Here is an 18,297-nt window from a genome sequence, read left to right on the forward strand (position 1 = left end):
AATGATCCTGAATTGACTTGTTTTTGAGCAGTTTCTGGTGGAGAACTTCTGTGAATTGCTGTGGTTTGTTAGCCTTGTTCCTCTAGGGGTAGGAACAACATGTTTAGGGACTTTGGATCCCTTAGATTATGGAAATTTCATGCTCAATGCTATAAGGCAAAAAAATGTCTATAACAGTTGCCCCCTAAAGTATGAGGCCGTTTATCGGGTGAAATGCTTTATCAGGGGGATCCGAAGTTTATCCAATGCTGGGAGGAGACCTGTAATAAGATACAATACAATACATTATTTTTCATACTGCTTTCATGATCTAGCTGAGGCGGGCATTCCCATGCTCAGCTTTATAAATTCATTTTTCTGTACATAGAACAAACAATCGTCTGATGGTAGACTGATAATTTTGATGAAATTATCATCCTTTGAGTAGGATGATTATCTGCTGCAATGATGTACATGTCAATGTCTTTATTTTTCCTGAATATATATCGCAGCCCGGATGGATGAAACTAGATCCGGGGTCTTCAAACTCGTTCGATCTTCACTCTAAGTACAAGTCAATCCATGTGAGAAATGTTCTGAAGTCGAACATGGAAAGACATCGCTTGATTACCGGTCAATGATGTAAACCGTTAACAAGCGCGAGAGGAATCACCGATAATGATAATGACCCTCAAGGTACTGCAGTACAATTCACGTGGTGTGAATAAAGGACTTGGCGTCGAACACCACGCAAAATCTTTCGGTCGAAGGTCATTGACGTATACCTATCGCCGGAAGTGAGAAACTTGCCATTGAGGCATGCAAGCTTCAAAGTACTGAAGGGGTTGTTCCTAGATCAACTTCTTGGATAATGAGCTGATGTTGACAAGAAGCGATCCGTCAAAGGAGGGCCTTAATGAATCCCACATCAGTGACACGGAATAGAGCTAATGATTTTAATGGAGGTGAAAATGATCTGTGACATATGATTCAGGGTGGCGGTCATGAAAGGATGAAGGATAATGTATGGCAGTGGATGGGACACGGTTGACTTTTCTGAACGACTTCTCTTGAACATGTGGCAACACTGATACGATGGATTGGTAGCATTACCCCAAATATGGATGGTATGGCGAGACCATGGATGTGACCGGTGAATGAAACAACCCAACCCGATTGTGGTACGGAGGAAAAGTGTCATGTTCAAGAGCGACTTGCTACCATCAAAGTTTTCTTGAGTTTCTCCCAATTTTTCCCCAGTCATTGCTTACCAGTACCTCTTTATTTTTGTCAAGCTTGAGGAGGATAACATATGCTTGTTCTATAACCTGCCCTTCGGGCAAGCCCATCGCTATGTTTTAACGAGCCTAGCGATAGTGAAATTCATTCTTGTCTAAAGACAAGTTTGTCGCTATTTAATGATTTTAACGAGTCTAACGACAAGGAAACTCGGTCCTTTTCATTTTTAGAGAGTCTGAAAAGGTACATAAAGTTAACTCCAAAAGTCCTTTTTCGTCATCTAATCCCTTAAGTCTGAAAAAGTATAAAACAATACAGAAGGGATGAGTTTTCGATAGTTTTAACGAGCCGAATAAAACAAGCGCTCGATCTTTTTGTGCAATAATCCCTCAGGTCCAAAAAGATTAAAATCTAGAGGAGGGATAGCTCTTCCTGTCCCTTTAACGAGCTGGAAGGCCAAGGACTCGGCAATCTTTTCATATTTTACGAGTCAGATGAAAAGAGATTAAAGAAGACTCGTCTTTTGAGGAACGAGTGATAAACATGGTTAGCAGCTGATTCCAGGTACAGGTTGGAATTTTCCAATCACGGCAGTGTCACAAGGATGGCTAGGTGAAATCACTCTTTGCAGCTGTTCCTCAAAATGGGTAAAAAATCATATGGAGGTGAACGATCGGCCAAATGAAAAGTGGAGGTGACGGTGCAAACACGACCAAGGCTTTAATGGCTGATGATATTACATTCACAGTGGTTATTTACCGGGATAGTTCATTTTTTAACGAGCTTAAACGCGGGTGGAAACATTTGCTCGATCTTATGTTTATTTTTTAATGAGCATGAACTGTGTGCTAAAACTGCTCGATTACCCAGTCATATGATAAGAATGTCTCATTAAGATTCTATTTTTTATGGAGCTTCATCTTACAAAGCTATGCCCCGTATCCTTTCGTTATGCAAGTTCGGAAACGACTAATCCTACGAGTTTAAAGGGTTATACCTACAGGTTTAAAGGGAGGACCTAAAAATTTAAAAAATAAATAGCCGCCCCTTGCTTGCACTCCAAAAGGTTTGCATGCCCCCAGGCATAAAGTACGATTTCAAGGTTACCCCTCAATTTGCAGATAAAACATTTGTTTTACCGGGAGAGGCCTACCTCTTTCAGGCTACCCAAAGATTGTTCTGTTATTCTTTCAACAAAACACTTCTTCGGCGATGTCTACCGAGATAAACAAAGGTGAGTGACGAGACCCGCCCTCTCACATAACTTTGACAAGAGAATCTTATTCCAGAACAACCCCTCTTCCAACCACGGACGGGGTACGGACTAGTCATATTCTCTCGCGGAAACCTACCCTATACCCAAAGTTTTCCTGCCGAAGCAGACCAGGACGCATGCCCCCTGGGTTCCGGTCATATCCTCCCGGATTACTCGCGCTCATCAGGAGGATGGACCGTGGGTTGAGACATTTCTTGAGTGAAGAGACCATTTAGGGATGGTATATGACTATTTGCGATGCGTGATCCGGGAAATGAAAGTTGGTCCACGAGCTTGACCACTCTTCCTTCATGTGGAAAACACATTACTCTAAAGAGTGAGGAGACGATGGCTCCCATGCAATATATATAGTCTCGTCCAAGGATTAGGTTATAATCCAAGGGTCCTTGAACGACCATCACGTTCATTTGAACGGTCTTCCCTTTCAATGTTATGGGTACATTGGGGAGGATCCCTAAAGGTCGACTGGTTCCTTTATCAAAACCTGATAGATTTCTCATTTCAGGCAAAAGCGCTGGCGAACCAAGCGCTTTCCAAGCAATAGAGGAAAGGATACTCACTGATGCCCCCTCATCAATGATAGTGCCAACCATTACCATTCTATATATTTGAACGATAATTCTGAATGGTATGCTTGCCGGCAACCGGGGTCTGCCTAGTTGGTTCCAGTCGAACGAGACAACTAGGTTGCTTGGTGGTGGGACCGAATAGACGGCCGGGTATGACTCTGACGAAGTTCCTTCCTGCGATAAAGGAATGGGCAAATTGCCCCCTTGTTCGTCGGAGTCTGTGTTGATGAAGAGAATTTGGACGGTGTCGTCTTTATTCTCCTCTATGATGGTATCATTCGAAGATAGAGCCTCTGAAGGCAAAACCGGGTCAACTGCCGCCTCAACCTTTTGACTTTCGTCAGGCATGGATCCAGACGGTTCATCTTCAATGATAGGTGCTTCGGCTGACCACTTGGGCGGGCCAGCCGGGTTCTCAACTAGTGAAGGACTTGGCAGGAGTTTTTGATATCCAGGAGGAAGTTGCGCTCGTAAAATCGGGCGATCTTCCAGAACTCTTTTAGCCTCGTCTAAGAAGGGACAACGGTGGATGGCGTGGTTGCCTTCACATAGTTTACAGGGAAATCTAGCTTTCCCTCTCTGTCCCGGGACTTCACTTTCACTAGTCGACGGTGAGCAGTCAACATGGCTATCAGAGGTTGATGCTACCGAATTGTGCAAACGGGGAGACCAATCCCTTAGTATCCAAGGGATGCAGGGACAATCTCTGTGGAAGTGGTCTCCCTTGCATATGACACATGGCGATTTAGGCCTGGTCAGTGCTGTGTGTGGATTTTTGTCAGACGACACTCGTTTGCCCCCAGTCGCTTTTGGCTCCTTCTTCTTCTTCTCTTTCTTCTTCTTTTCCTTCTTCTCCTTAGGAACTTGGTTTTCTGTTTTACCAGTTCCGTCAAGTGAAGAGGAAGGAGGAGAGGAAGAATTCGATGAAGTAGAAGGCTGGTGGGCGACTCTGGTCTGGTCTAACTGTTGACTCGACTGTTCAGGAATGGTGGTGTTCTGAACGACATTGGTTGAAAAGAGCCAGACCGGCAGGCCAATTGTCAGTCCTGGAAGCAACAATGTGGCCATATGGGGCGCACCAACATCTCCCCAAGAGGATAAGGGACTAGGATTTCCACCAAGGGAAATTCCTTGGTTGGTGTGCTCCATTTTTTCAACCTAAAGACCAACGCAGGAATAAAGGGTGATTGTTCCATTTAAAATAAATTTTAACGACGCTTTAGACACAACTCGCTTTTTCAATTTTAAAGAGTCGAGAAAAAGCTAAAGATGACTCTAGTCTCCTTCGATGTTTTAACGAGCTCGAAGTGACAAATGCTCGGATGGACTTTTTCCATTATAGAGTCTGAAAAAGGCCAAAAGGAACTGCTCTGGAGTTCTAGGCAGAGGGTGTGCCAAACTTTTCGCAAAACCGCAGAATACTTTTTAGGGTACGGGCGGTCGATCTTCCTGAATGCTGTGTTCAGTGCATTGCGATCAATAGGGCGGCCGACACGGCTTCCTAAGGATAAAGGTTTTATGCCTATAGGGGTCTCCCAATATATACGCGACGGTACGTGGGAGCACAATCCGTACTGGCGCTATCGTCCCTCAGGAGGAATCACCCACCATCCACGAGATCGACAGTCACCAGGCTTTACGACGCCTGAACACGTCTCTAGCCTGGACCTCTATGTTGTGCTTTATGTTGCAAAGCATTGTTAAGTTCATTCAATTTATTTTAGGTTGATCTTTTTAGAAGTTTGCCTTTCAAGGTTCACCACGAGATGTATGATACAATTCCTAAATGCAGTCTAAACATCATAAGCAAGCTTTATATCTTTTCAACTTTGAAAATCCTAGCTACTAAGGGAAAAGAAAGACACCATCTTTTCTCAAAGAGCAATCAGCACGCTCTAATGCACTTTTCCTAAATCAAACATGCAAACTATCAAAATGCAAATGCACAATGCAGGTGTTTGTTTTCCGCTTTCTTAGTATTGATGCCTACAAAGAAAGCTTTTTGGACAACTTTGAATTTGCTTTTAAATGACAGATACAAACAAGTTTACTTTTTCGAAATCAGAGAGGGTAGAAGAGATTACAACACTTAACGATTTTCGAAATGAATACTTGTTTCGACACTTAAAAGAGACAAACTCAAACCAATAAGCAAGAGTAAATGTATAATCAATATGCAATCAGCCAATGAACTCTCTTCGAAGATCACAATCAACAGATCTGAATCAAGGGCTACAGGATGACTATTTCACTCATGCAAAGGAAAACTGTAAATGACGCCACAAACACATAAAAACACTCACAGTCTTTTTGTACAAAAGGAGGCGGAATCTAAGCAGAGAAAAGGAGTTATCAGACTGGTACCTATGCTGGTTACACGCTGCAAAAATCAGAGATCAAAACAAGGCAAAACAGAGCAGAGAACCCCAGCTGCACAAGGGCAAACTGGTTCAGCGCAACCTCAACACAGGGGTTTTGACATTCAACGCAGGTAGCCTTCACGGGACCTGCGTTGAAATGCAGAATCCCTTCACTGGGTCTACGCTGAAGGAGAAACTCTCGTTTCCCACAGGTTCTGGGTCACAGATTGCTATTTAATTCACTGTTTTAGTCCAAATAAAAGCAACAAGCAAGGTACAATCAAAGGGATGCTTCGAGGGAGTACTAAGATCTATCACAAAGGATCATCAAATCATTTGTGAACCCATTGTTCAGATCATAGACAAGTCCAGTGATTGGATCAAAGCAGCAACTATCTACTTTGCATCCGGGAAAAGCAGATGTAGTTCGATTGTTGCTGTCAAGTCTATGAAACAAACAATGATAGAAACACAAATAAAATGACTAAACAAATCTCCTTAGCGGAGTCACCAATTTGTTGTGGGGAAAAATGCCTATGCAGGACCATCCTATCCACCTAAGGTGTGACAGTGCCTTAGCAACAAACAAAGACAGCTATTCTGGTTTCTTCCTTTATGAAATGTGAAAGAAGAGAGATAAATAGACTTACCGGTGTCTTCCGTTTGTCCCTCGATCCGGTCTCTCTTCTCTTTGGGAGTTCACAGCTACTTGCCTTCTCACTCGCCCAGCTTCAACAGGTTCATGCAAGATCACAAGAAAACAACTACTTGCCTTCTTGCTTGTCCAGCTTCAACGGGCTCCTGCAAGATCACAAGAGAACAGCTACTTGCGACAAGAGAAGAACACTACACAAAGACAGATATTCACATTCATAACTAGTTTAGGATTAGAAATAAAACAAATACACTAATGCAATCATACATCAAAGATACATCAGTATATAGGAGAAACCAAGATAGCTTTATTGATGAATAACAAGGTTCAGGAAGAGATACAACCCAGAAGGCTCCAATCCAGCATCTCCTTCCCAGCAAATGGAATTCCTATCTTCACCCCCTTCAAAGCATTAAGCACCCAATGATTCCAATCTCAAACCAACAACAATTCTTTGCAATAACAAAATTCCAGCCTCTAGATCTCATGGAGGAGAGATCCATATATAGATGTTTGGAGAGAGGATGAGTCAGCTTGAGATCTGACTAGTGTCCTCTCCCTCTGTCAGTTCTTGATTCCACTTGGAGGTTCTTGCTTCCACTTGGAGATTTGGAACCTCTTACTCATCACCAGTCGAATTCCCTGAGGCAAGTGTCATTTTGGAAGCTTCCTGGGTTTTGACACCTTGAGAAATGAGCTTGCCACATGTCCACTCTCGTTCAGCGCAGGTAGCCAGTGTTCCCTTTGAAATTCAACACAGGTAGCCAGTGTTGGCTTTGACATTCAGCACAAACAGCTAGTGTAGCCACTGAAATGATCCTGAATTGACTTGTTTTTGAGCAGTTTCTGGTGGAGAACTTCTGTGAATTGATGTGGTTTGTTAGCCTTGTTCCTCTACGGGTAGGAACAACATGTTTAGGGACTTTGGATCCCCTAGATTATGGACATTTCATGCACAATGCTGTAAGGCACAAAAATGTCTATAACACATGGACAAATACTTATACGTAAACCATCTTCATGCTATAAAGTTAGTTATAAAAATCTTTGAGTAACTACTTGCATAAGAATTCAAAACAAGAATCTCATAAGCACAAAGAAAGATTGTTTCGGGAACCAAGACGTGTTTCTTTATATAAAGGCAAGCAAAGTACATATAACGGAAAGATTTCACCTGAAACACCTTCAGCAGGCTCCAAGCAAAGCTTCATCCCGGATTCGTTCCAGCCTCAAGCCTCCAACAAGAGCTCCTTCCAAGTCTTACTCAATGGTGATATAAAAGATGAATGATCACCAATACACATGGAAACAAGGGTTTCCTATGCAAAATGGGGGAAGTGCAGAAAGCACCAAGGACTTCAGACCTGGTCTAAGGGGAAAATCTCAGCATAATAATCTTGCTCTCCTTTTCTCTCTCCCTTAGGCCTTCCCTTTGATGTATTTTTATACCATCTCCAAAGTAGTTTTTTAGTTAGGAGTTGGTTGGGAACAGTTGGGCCATGGGCACTAACAGGTGATTAGCAGGTAAAACCCGCGATCTCCGCCCGAAAATAAGGAATTATTTATTTTTTTAAGTGTTTTAATACATACACGCGGGTTGGGTATACACAGACCCGCGTGTACACGCGTTTAACTCAGGGCAATGTCGCGTATAAGGGATAAAACATTGTTTTTTAAATTTTAGGACCAGGTCTGGAAGGAGGGGTTGCCCTAGGCCATGAGTGCAGCATCACAAACCATAAGAGTGAGATTTGGAGCTATAACACTATCATTAGCAAGTTTCTCCTTTCCATTTCTCTTTAGACATCTTTATCCACTATATGCAATTAAACTTGAATCATGAAACCTCATGTAACATTATACATCTAAACTGAAATCCAAGTATGTACGATTTGCCATTGAGAATATAGTAGTAAATGAGCAGATACATGTAATCTGAATGGCAATGGTAGTGCAAAATTAAACTTATTAGAAGATCATATTGAGAGAGTTGTGCTCTTGCAATAATAGACCAGAGAAATGCCAAGCAATTGCTATTGCTAAAGGACAATGAGAACAACAATCCAACCCAAATAATTAGTGAATAGTATGATCAACATTCAAGGAATGTTATCTCTGTGTTTTTAGATCAGATTGAACAAAAATAATGAACAGATGCTAGTGAACAATGATCATCTAAAGGTAATAAGATATCAGAGTTTATCCATTGTGAATTGGAACAGATTTCACTATTTTAGAGCACTTTAATTGGTGACAAATTTCAACTTCAATTATCCAAATACTTCAAGTGCTATGTAAACTGTGTTTTAAAATGAACCGGTGGTGAGTAGTTACACCAGCATTAAGATTTGTTACAAAAAAAAAACATGCCAGAATATCATTTCAATAGTGCAATCTTTCAGAGAATTATACATCGTCAATTATGGGTAGATTATCACCATCCAATATTACAAGATTATATACTTTTTCAATGAATCAATGAGTCATAATAAAACTATATCTTTAATTATGTGACTCATTTAGATTTTTGCTTTGTTATATGGTTGTGATGGAGAGAGCTATGCAAGCACAAACAACTCAAGAAAATGAGATAGTGGTTTTATCATGTAATGAGAGCAGAGAACCACAAAGGAAAGGACCGGTGTCCATACCAAATAATTTGTTGTGTATAATGATGTATGAGAAAATCAATGAGGAACTAATGAGTGCACCAAACTTTAACTTACACTTAATTTAATATCAGGTCTTACTTCTATAATTTAATATCATACTTTTGTAATGATAAAAAAAATAAGCTGGCTGTAGCTAGTTTAACAAGTATATCAGTCTACCAAAGCCAGATCAGTTATCAAAATGTGATTAAAAAAAATAAAAAATAAAAAAATTGATGAACTGTAAAAGAAAAGAAGGTTGATCTAGAGACCTTGTAAGAGAAATAAAAACACTATTGTAACTCAAGATTCATCATAAAATAAAAATCAATATACTCAATAATAATTATCATTGAAGTCTAATAAGGTTAATAAGTTATCTTTATTATCAGAGTTATGAGTTTAACCATAATTAAACCATAAATTATCAACAATTACAAATTTTTGTAGTATAAACCATGGAAACATGAATTAGAAGGTACTAATGATGTCAGAATAAAACTTAGAGGATTGTCTTAATGTTGGTGGCATTATTGTGTTAAGAAGGTACTTTGATCTTCAAAAGAAAATTTATTCGTCATTATGTCACACTAATATTAAGTCTACAGATTCATGATTTTTAAAGATCGAAATATTTAAGTATCTGTTTAAGCAATCATAACTTATGTTAGAAGAACTAAATGCACTGTTTTTAACAAAATAAATCGTTTAAACAAATTTATTGAATGTATCTTGAGATTCTTATGGCTATTAAATGATTTAAGAAATCAACAACCAAGAAATACTCCACACCATAAATAAGAGACACCGCCATCCGACCCAGAACCGGATCGGATGACTGGGAAGGTTATTCCTCCCCAACACAAAATAAAATCATTTTATTAATTATATGGCCTGCCTATAAGCGCACCCGCGAAGGCAACACCATATCAAACCCTTAACAAAGCTTTAATAGCTACCGGGTTTACATTCATTAATTACAATATAAGGATTGAAATAAAACCAGGAACTCTTGAACAAACGTACTGGTGTGCTTGGACTAGATACATTTTGGTCCACAGTTGGACAACCTTGGGCTAGATACATTTTGGTCCACACTTGGACAACCGTAGGGACATAATTCTTTTATATAACTTTCTGAAAAGCTAGCAGTGAAACTGGATGAATACGTAATGGTGTCGATAAGAAGCAAAGCTCTGCTAATAAGATTATTCATATTGTGGATGCATCATTCAAATTTGATGGATTCTCCATCATATTTCATAAGCAGAAGGCACTGCATACTGTGATGACATATTTTTGTACAACCAGGAATGGAACTTTCTCTATAATCCTCACTTCGGATAGTTTTTGAAGCATCTTCAGCCCTACATGATGTTGTCACATTGAGGAGATCTGAATTTTTGATGTTTCAGCTCATGTTTCAACTATACTAGATTTGCCACCCTAGCATGAAAACCAGTTTCTCTTGAAGACTTGAAACACAGATTTGCCAACCACATTGGAACCTCCAAGAAACCAGGGGATCCATTTATGGCAGCTTATGAGCTATTTGCAGCCGCAGGAAATTGTTCCTGCCTGTCACAATTAATAAAAAGAACATAAGAAGAAACCTGCCACAGGTAAAAGGGGATTTGGGAAGGGGTAGATGCACATGGTCTCTTCTTTTAGTATTTTATATAAACAATGCCATTTTCTTTTAAAAACACTTGTACTAAAACTTTAAATAAAAATTGAAAAAGGCATACTGTGGATCTAAAACCTTAACTTTTTTCTATAAAAGCCCTTCTAAAGACACACGTTCGAGTTTAACTTTTCATAGCCTGTCTGCATTATCGATTTTGTGAGAGTGACTTAGAGCAATTTTTTTTTTTAATTTTTTTTTAATTGGAGATCTGAATTTTATGACCTACCTGCTCTCATTCACAATAATATTTTACTAGTCCAATATGGAAGAAGACATTTTAGATTTGATTCGAAGTTACATGCCTGAAGCAAAGATTGGGCTTTCCCCTCATTTCAGTGGCTTATACAAGATTCATTTTCCAGGAGCTGTGATTGAGAAGAGTGGATATGAAGAGTTAAGAAAAAGCATTGAAAGAGTCTGCAGCTAAGCCGATGTGCACTACTTGTCATCAAAGGCATACCGAGTTCAGATACTTTGATAACAATTCTTCCTCGGTTTTGCAAGCCAGGTATAAATTTCTGAACTGCAATAACTACTTTACTTTGGGTGGGAAACAATATTCGAAAGATCAAAACATCATTGCTATAGATCTGATTAGCATTGCAGATCAAACAAGAAGATTAATACATTTTAGGGAAATAGCTAAAGCAGAGATAGAGAACGTTGACGCAGAAAGAATGAGGCAACGAGCAAAGCGTGAATCAGAGATTGAGAATATTGAAGCAAAATGAATGAGACCATGGTCATTGCCCACCAGTAGGACAGGTGGCATGATTGGCAGTAACATTGGAAATCAGGATCTTAGTTTTCATGCATTTTCTAGTGCTCATCAATCAGCAGTTCCTACATACACCAGACATGAATTTTTTTACAACAACAACAAGAAGAGCGGTTGCGCTAGTTTCAGCAACAGATTGCATATGGAACTCAATATTTGCAGTCCAATCTTCCTCCCACTTCTGAGGGTAAGTTTCTGCAATTTTCTTCTTCTAGCGGAGTCACTGGTTTCAACACAACTGGTTTGGAAGTGCTGGAGGTTCTGTGTGAGATTTGTTTCCAGTTTACCAGAAACGTCAAGCTATCCGATGCTTGAAGAAACCCTTCCTTTTAAACACGTAAAAAATCATATTTCAAAAAAATGAAAAAGGAAACTCTGGGGCATTAAAACTTTAGTTTTGCCTTAAAAAAAATCCTCAATACTGGTCCCTAAACACCCGAATTTGAGTTTTTCATAACTCGTCTACATTTCTGAGTTTGTGGGATTGATTTGGAAGGAAATAATTTTGGATATTTGTATTTTGATGTTTTTGGGTTATGTTACTACTATGCTAACATATTTGGGGTATGTTGAATAATTTTGAGATCAGATTGAAGACTGAAAAAGAAACTCCAATGGAAGCTAACTCCACCGGACCTTTGAAATAGAGAAATCGGCATTGCCTTATGGTAAAGATGCTTGAATACTTGACTACATGACAAAATCACATAGATAACCACAGGGTCCACATTTCCTCTATAGCTATAAGGTAGAATTAAACTTGAAAATGAACTTGTATCTAGAATGAAACTCCATATTGTTCAATGAAGCAGAGGGCCTTTTCTGCAGATCCTTCAATTGTATCAACTGAATGATTTCGAACAGCATAACTCCAATTAGTGGAGAGAAACTTCACAACTCCAACTGAGAAACAGTATCAGGAATTCGGGTATAACAAAAGAAAAGCAAAAACCTGATTGCCCTTGTCAAGAAAAGGCATGGGGCATTTTACAAGAAGAAATTTTGAACTCTTCCCTGTTTTCTTAGTTTCTTGTCTTTGCTTCTATTTTTATTGTTCTGTATGGATTTTGGCTATTAGTCAAGCAAATATTTTGAAAGGCACGTATCATTAAATGATCTCCAGCTAGAAAATCCTGAATTGGAGCATCCTAGTGTTTTTGTGATATGAAATTGTAGTTTTAATTTTTTTGAAACTATATTCTAATTTCCAGTGCAAAAAAAAACAAAACAAAACAAAACAAAACAAAACAAAAAAAACAAAACAAAAACAAACCAAAAAAAAAATCCAGACAAAAATGATCCCAGAAACAAATTATCTTTCAAAACCACAATATAAATAAATTTATGATAAACTAGCTTTATCTAATGCATATCATAAAAAACGCACACCTCTCAGTTTATGTTGTGGCAGAGCTTGCAAACAATTGTAAAAAATGGCTAACGAATTAATGAAAACAAATCAGAATGGCGGAAATCTAGAAACCCCGTTCCAAAGTTCAATTGTTGTGGAAATTACTCGTAGGAAAGTAAGCATCCTGTAACTTTCAAAAACAAGTCAAGTTAAATATCCTAAAAAAAATTTAGACGCCCATAGGCCCTAAGGTTTGAGCCATGCTCTGATACCATATGTAACAGTCCAGAAATAAATATCTAATTAACTTTACTAATCAACATTTAATTTAAATCAGAGTGGCACTTATCTAGCCATATAAACATGTTGTTAATAAACTAAATGAATAGTGCTTACCTGTGGTAGAAGTAGGCTTACCGCAACAAGGTTTTGGGGACGACTCTCCACCCAACCATAGGCTCAATTGTGCAAGAGTTCGCTACAACTGGCCACCCCCGAGCCCTCAATCAACGTACTACTGCAAGTGACTCCTAAGTCTTAGAACACCATTCTCCCAAGAGAATGAAAGATAGAATCTTGGAAAGATGGAATGCAAGAATGCCTCTCACCTTCCTCACCATCTATTAAATAGAACAAACATTGGATGGGAACCACATGCACACACTCCATGTGTCTACATGCGACTTTGATTTTTAGCTTTCTTGTTTTATTTCTTTACTTTCCTTTTGATTTTTAGCTTTCTTATTTTATTTTCTTCTTTTTGATGGCTTTACTGTTTTTTTTATTGTTTTCTTTGTTTTATTTCTATTTATTCGCTTTAGTATAGTTATTACTATTTTTATTTTTTTATTATTTTTATTTATTTCTTGTATATTTTTAAATATCATTTATTATTTAACATTTATGACTTATTATTTATATTATTATTATTTATTTTGTATTATTTATTATTTATTATTATATTATTATTTATTTATTATTTATTATTAAGGGGAGGTATATTACACACTAGCACATGAACAATCACATTGACACACTTGTTTTTGGACAATAGTCCCCGGAAAAACCCAATGCAGGAAAACTAGTGCAACAGATCTGAGGGTTTCTATTATTGGCAGTAAATTTCTAAATACAATTTGGATGCCTTAGAGAAATGGAAATCCACTTAGAGAAGATAACTGATAGATATATAGTGAGAATTTTCTCACACTGAATCTAGAGATTTTGCACTATTCCCAGCTCCTGAATGACCCACTGAGCGGTCTCTGCTTGAGCCTACACAGTCACTACGTGGCTTCTACATGGAGACTCCCTCTAACCATGCCACCCTTTTTGTTGCTTAATTTGTTGCTGAGAAATCAAGATTTCATCTGTTAATCACCCAAAGTGATTCCTGACACTGATCTTTGCTATCTCCTAACAGTTCTGCGTCAACCTCCTCTAGTTGTTGCGTTGTCCCTCCTTAGCATTACGCTGCCTCTCTGATCCTTCACTATCTTCTCTGAAATATATTTAATGGAACTAGAAACCACTTCCTTCCAACATTGCCTCTAACCCTCACTGCTTTATCACTTATTCAAATTCCTTAGCCAACCCCGCGCTAGGAATATTGAACTGACTGATCAATGTATTTTCAAATGAACCCCAAGCCTCCTTCTTATACTTTTCTCGTTGAGACTTCAATGGTCGAGATTAAGTCTCTAATCAACGAATAATATTAAAACTTGACTTGATCCACTTTCTAGAACATTATCACCCATATTTTGATTAATACCCATTAATACTTTGATTTTCCTAAGTTTAGACTTAGGAAACCCATTAAAAATTTTAATTATTTTAATAAAATACAATCTAGGTGAAATTTCACCAAACGGTTTCTGGGTTCTTTATAAATCATGTTCCTTAGCCTCTCCACCAATTTTCATGGATATAGCACATATGATACTACCAAAAACTAATAGCTACTAGCTCATCTCAGATGTCGTAAATTCTAGTGATGTAGGGGGTAACTCCCTCTCCCTTTTGCATCCTGGAGGTTCTCAGCTTCTCCTTTAGGAACATATTCTGAGTCTCGAAAGAATTATGGTATAGTGTTGCAAGAGCATCCCACATTTCTTTAGTCATATCCTCAGCTGCTAAGTGTGAGAATATATGACCCCAAACTCCATCCAGGATCAACCTCTTCACCTTGGCCATTTTCTTTCTGAAATTCTCTAGTTGTTGCAAGTCTGTACGTTCTACTACGACTTTTTCTGCATACATCTTCAGACCATTCTCATCTAGTAGAAAGGACATCCTATCCTTCCAAACAATCTGGTTGGATGCACCATCCAATCTATCCTGATCTCTAAGCCCCGTTGAGGCCATTTTCTTCAAATCTCACAACTGGGAAACAAACAAGAATATCCTCCTAACCTAGTTAAATACATGCTTTACAATTCATGCTCCCTTCTGGAATTCGTAGTCCTACTAGCTGGTTCTTCCTCTGCAATGGGAAATCATGAATTTCTTGGAATAGGAAACCCTCTGAGAAAAACTCCCTCTATGTGTGCAATTTCTCTTCCACCCAATGTTGAATCTGATACTATAAAACTGCTGCAAAAACAACTATGGCCAAATCAAGAGTTTTCTCTGCGAAAGGTATTGAGTTTCTTTCCCTATACCTACTAGAATTACTTCCTAGACAAATTGACCCTTCTTGCACCTTGCAACTAGAAATTTGACCCCCTCTCCAATAATTCGCACTGCATGGCTATGCACTATGTAACCCCTGAAGAAATCGTGTGTTTCTCCCTCTGAGTAACAAATTTCTCCCTCTTCAAACTTGAGCTTATGATCCTTCAAAAACTCTCTTGAAATGCAGCAACTGGAATTACTTCTTCTAACTGATTAAATTATTATTTATTTGAAGCTTCTGCGATTTATATTTTGTGTGGTGTCATCTTCTGGAGTAATTGCATTCATATTTTTGTAATCGACGTTTCAAACCATCCTCTCTGGTTCATTATCAGGATAGATCCATGAGTGAATAAGCCAGAACTCAATAGGGTCAATAAATAAAGGTGTGGGCTAGGATGGGAATGAAAGACAACCAACAACTTCTGACGGAAGGAGAGTGAAACAATAGATAATGATTTAATTATGCAGTTTATTTTTTTATGGAAAAATAATGAATTAATCACATTGCAATTTATTCTCCAATAAAAAAGTCGTGGAAAATAAAAATTAGAACTGAGAAATATAAAGCACAGACACACAAATTTGACACGGTAATTTTTGGACAAATGTCCCCGGAAAAACCCAACTTGGGAAAACTATTGTGACAGATGAGAGTTTTATTATTATGCAACAATAGAAATTCTAAGTACAATCTATGATTCCTAACTGGAAACCCAATCCGAGAGAAATACTGGAAAATTAACTATGAGGAAAATACCTGAGCACTACAACTAATTCTGCTTTGAAATATAGCCAAACTGGGCTATGAAAAATTCCCATATGTGAGCCTCTGCGCAATGCTCATGCAGGCCCTATTAGCTCTGCCTCTGGAACACATTGAATCCTAAAACTCTTCTTATCTCTGCTTCAGGAAGTGACTTGCTTGGGGCCTCCAACAACTAAATTGACTCCTCCTCTGGCTGAATCAAACTTTTCCCAAAAATCGTCTATGCAAGCCTCGCACAACTTCTTCAGGAAAACTCATCCCTCTCAACGGCCTCTCTCAGAACTGGAAATCTCTTCTGGAAATCTACTATTGTTCTCTCTCTCAGTCTTGCTTCCTTATGGCTGAATACTACTCTCTGGAAAATGTATCTGTCATGAAAACTTGCTCTTCCTATGTCTTCTCCATCAACCCCATTAACCTCCTCTTATAATCTCTAGCTGTATCACCAACTTCCACGATTAAATCATTATCTATGGCTAAGAACATTTCTAAGTTGATCTGTGTGAGTATCTAGAGAATTCTCACCTTTCTCAATTAATTCATATTAATTAATCATTTTCCCTAAGTTAGACTTGGGCATTTTTAAATTATTGATCAATTAATTTAATTAAGCTATATCTAGGTGGAATTTCCAGAAATGATTTATGGCTTTTGAAGATCTCATGTGTTTACGCCTCTCCACAAATTTTGAGACTAGAACACCATCTGATGCTACGAAAACTAACACATAATAAAGGAGAGAGGGAAGAGATAAGGAGGTTCAAACTAGTGGAATTGGGGGCCCACCAAGGGAGAAGGGACCAACATCTATAAATATCATAAGAGATCCTCAATTTGGGTATTTTTCCATCTATCTAATGAAATTGAACTCTCTCTTGGATTTTTTGAGCACCATAAGAGATGTGATGCTTAGTAGAAAAGTTTCAAGTGAAACTCTCCTTTACTTCGAAGAACTTCGAATGTCTCCCTAGTGAGGCATTTGGGAGTCCACTTCAAGGCTTCCATAGGAGTTATTTATGGGTGTTTCACTCAGGTTGTGTGCACTACCTGGGTGTAGAAGTGGTTCAAAGTATTCCATTTGAGATCAGCTACATTTTTCTTGAGTTCTAAGGGATTTAGAGGAATTTTCACACACATTGGTCAGAGATTTTGCGGGTTGTAAAATAGGGATTTGGAATCATCATTTATCTTGCTTTTTAGTTATGCTTAGGGGCCTCTAATTTTTCTTGAAAGGATAAAGGGAGACAAATTTGTGGAGAGATAAGTGATGGAGATAGGAGGAAATTTCAGCAGAAAATTTCAAAAAGTTTCGGGAGGCATTTTGATGAGAATTTGGGCACACATTTGTAGAGCTTATCCAACAATGTGTATTGGCATACAGAAAGAGGAACTCACACTATTTAGGGCTTTTGGGTAAGATGAACATAATCCAAACCCTTTCTCTGTTTTTGTGGGTTTGTTGAGTAGAGGCCAAGATTAATTTTGCATAATTTTCTAAGAAATTTTGAGGGCAGATTCACCAGTGTCATTCCAGCAGAAACAATCATGTTTCTTGCAGTGTACATTTTACTTGAGGATCCAATTGCAGCACCTGGTCATCACATTTTCACCTGGGATTTGTGTAGCTTGCAATAGCAAGCCCAGGTTCCACTTATCTTGGAATATCATGTACTCAATATCCATTTATCAATAAAATGGCTTAGTTTCTTGTTCATTTTCTTTGAGTCACTTATTTTACTTGCATGTTTAAAACTTGTTTGTTGTAGCTTAGTGCATGTCTTTGATTTTCCACTATTATTTCCTAGTAGGAATATTACATTGAATTACAAGTAGAATAAATGAATTTCACTAATTTATCTCAAAGAGCTCATGATCTATTGACCCTAGAAGAGAAGATAATTTTTTCTCTTTAAAACTTAAAAGATAGGTAGCATATTGTTAAAAAATATTTTAATAAGAAATCAAAGATGATTGTCTTTGAAGCCAATGTGAAAGTGTTGTTGTGGGGTTCCGATCATGCAAATAAGAGTGAGCATTCTAAATTTCAAAAATTGTAGTTACGTTTGTACGCAGTCACATCTGTCATTGGAAAGAATTCTTATTTACTAAAATGTAGAGACAATAGATTATTTTCATACACCACGAATGATTCCCATCCAAAGCATTATGTGGAATGAATGATTGGTTGAAACTTTTCGTATTTATATTTGTATATATATTGTACTTTTTATGACATTTTTTTTTTGTTTTCAATGCATTCATTTTGATTTTCATTTCATTTTCTATTGGTTTCCTCTTTAACCTCTA

The sequence above is a fragment of the Pinus tabuliformis genome, chromosome 8 (genome assembly GCF_031772625.1).
Source record: "Pinus tabuliformis cultivar Carrire ecotype Pingquan chromosome 8, CPIR1, whole genome shotgun sequence".
NCBI classification, from domain to species: domain Eukaryota; kingdom Viridiplantae; phylum Streptophyta; class Pinopsida; order Pinales; family Pinaceae; genus Pinus; species Pinus tabuliformis.